Source organism: Oreochromis niloticus, unplaced genomic scaffold (genome assembly GCF_001858045.2).
Source record: "Oreochromis niloticus isolate F11D_XX unplaced genomic scaffold, O_niloticus_UMD_NMBU tig00001534_pilon, whole genome shotgun sequence".
Taxonomy (NCBI): Eukaryota; Metazoa; Chordata; class Actinopteri; order Cichliformes; family Cichlidae; genus Oreochromis; species Oreochromis niloticus.
In genome coordinates this window covers 169,213-172,272 of record NW_020327404.1, presented here as the reverse complement: position 1 = coordinate 172,272, position 3,060 = coordinate 169,213, and positions in this window count along the sequence as shown.

Sequence of the window (3,060 nt, the reverse complement as noted above, 5' to 3'; positions counted from 1 at the left end):
ACAGACTGAACTATCTGTTCAACAGTCAGAGTGTTTCTCTAACAGGAGGACACTCTTTACACTTGTCGCAAAATCAATCAATGCAGAGCGGTGAAACAAACCACGGAGGCCCCAGAAGAGTGCAATCAAACAGTGAGTTTATTAACACACAGGAGAAGAAATATCAGCATATGTCTTCTGACAAAAATACTCTTGATGATTTTATTGCATCGGTGTTTGGGCCTCCTCTTTTGTCAATTACAGATTAATATACATCGATTACAGTCAATGGTACATATAACTTCTCATTTTGATAACACCTTCCAAACAAGGCAATAACTTCGAGCCCTCAGGGTCTTTGGGGGCTGGTTGTTGACTCCGGGTTATCTGTTTCCAAGCAGACCAAAATGCCAAATGGTTGCAAAATGGTTGCAACAAGAAGCTGAACGAGTTAAGGCCTCAGGCCTGTTCCTAGATTATATGTATTATATGTGTGTGTGTTTTGTAAGCGTGTATGCAATTATCCTTCTATGTTCTGGTCTCCCACACCATGGATCGCCTGGACAGTCACGCCAGTCAAGCTTAAAACCTTTAATAGACCGAACATGAACTCTGAATAAGCACAAATACTAAGCAATGCGTATGAAATACTTCTGACCGCACCTGTAATAAAAGTTAACATAATAAAAAAGATCCTTAAATGAACATCTTCAATAAACAACTTCAATGCAATATCAATACTGTAAGAAATATTATTAATAAAATAATGCTGTAAAGAATATTATTAATGCAATTATAATAATGCAGGTTATATGGCAGCAATAAAAGAATTTCTGGATCTCCACACACTCCACTCAGCACAGGGAAACTGAGGAACCAGGAGACCAGACCCAAAACCCAGGATAAAGAGTTTGAGTGAATGTAGTGTTGAAGGTGTGGAGGTGGATCAGAGTGTCAGAGGAGACTCTGTAGAAGGACAGAGTGCCAGCAGGACAGTCCACATACACTGCTGCTCTGTTAGAGACAGAGGAGGAGAAGGAGGAGGAGGAGGAGGAGGAGGAGGAGAGGGATGTTGCTCTGTTCTTGTGCCTGACATGACGAGGACCATCATCATCACAGCTCAGACTCCAGGACTGATCATTGAGTCCAAACACACAGTCACTGCCTCCTTTCCTTCTGATGCTTCTGTAACTCACTGATATATAAACGCCTCCTCTCCACTCGACCTCCCAGTAACAGCGACCAGTCAGACCATTTCTACACAGCAGCTGATAACCATCAAATCTGTCTGGATGATCAGGATATGACTGAACCTCCTCCACACGTGTCACCTTCCTGTTGTTGTCAGACAGTTGGAGCTTTGTGTTCACTGTGTTTGTGTCGATTGTGAGTTGACAGGAATCTGATGGAGAGAACAAACACAATCCAGCTGCAGTTATTGATCCATCATCTGTTCATTGATTGACACTTTGATGATGACTCCTGACATGATGAAGATGGTTGAATGTGTGCTGCTTTGTTTTCATGAATCCCATTAAAAACACACTTACACTTCCTCAGACCTGGTCTCAACCATCGGACTCCAGCAGGCTCCACCCTGAAAGGAGGAGGGGTCAGAGCAGTCAGCATGCACACATGGACATTACATGGCTCTCACACACACACTGTTACACACTGAGCTCAAAGCTCGGCTCCACTATTTTATTCAAAGAAATCTACATTTATTTATCAGCACATTTAAAAACAGCTTGAGCCAAAGTGCTGCACAGAGTAGAGATAAAATAGGAAACATACACAGTAATTACTATAAAGACTCGTCAGAATTGAAAGCTAAAGAGTACAAATGTGTTTCCAACCGGGTTTTAAAAATGTCGAGTGTTGGTGACGACCTGATGTGAAGGGCGACTGTTCCAGAGTTTGGCTGCAGCGATCGATAAAGCTCACCTCTGTTTTTACGGCTAGTTCTGGTCAGAAGCTACTTATCTGCAGACCTGAGGGCTCTGCTTGGATTATTTTTGTTAAAAGGTCAGAGAGATAAAATGGAGCTAATCCATTCAGAGATTTAAAGACAAACAACAAAATCTTGTAGTCGATTCTACAACATACTGGAAACCAGTCTAGGATTGGGGGAAATATGATCATATTTGCGAGTGCCTGTCAGGAGTGATTAGAACATGCTGTAGGTATTACAGGTACTGTGCTGCAGTGGTTTGTATCATATCTATCTAATAGACTCCAATTTGTACATGTAAATGGAGAGTCCTCTTCACACACTAAGGTCAATTATGGTGTTCCACAGGGTTCAGTGCTAGGACCAATTCTATTTACATTATACATGCTTCCCTTAGGCAGCATCATTAGAAGACATAGCATAAATTTCACTGCTATGCAGATGACACGCAGCTCTATCTATCCATGAAGCCAGGTAACACACACCAATTAGTTAAACTGCAGGAATGTCTTAAAGACATAAAGACCTGGATGGCCGCTAACTTTCTGCTTCTTAATTCAGATAAAACTGAGGTTATTGTACTCGGCCCTGAAAATCTTAGAAATATGGTTTCTAACCAGATTCTTACTCTGGATGGCATTACCTTGGCCTCCAGTAACACTGTGAGGAACCTTGGAGTCATTTTTGACCAGGACATGTCCTTCAATGCACATATTAAACAAATATGTAAGACTGCTTTCTTCCATTTGCGCAACATCTCTAAAATTAGAAATATCCTGTCTCAGAGTGACGCTGAAAAACTAGTTCATGCATTTATTACTTCCAGGCTGGACTACTGTAATTCATTGTAATTCAGGATGTCCTAAAAACGCCCTGAAAAGCCTTCAGTTAATCCAAAATGCTGCAGCAAGAGTCCTGACAGGGACTAGAAAGAGAGAGCATATTTCTACTGTTTTGGCTTGCCTTCATTGGCTCCCTGTTAAATCCAGAATTGAATTCAAAATCATGTTCCTCACATACAGTGGGGCAAAAAAGTATTTAGTCAGCCACCGATTGTGCAAGTGCCCCCACCTAAAATGATGACAGAGGCCAGTAATTTGCACCAGAGGTACACGTCAACTGTGAGAGAC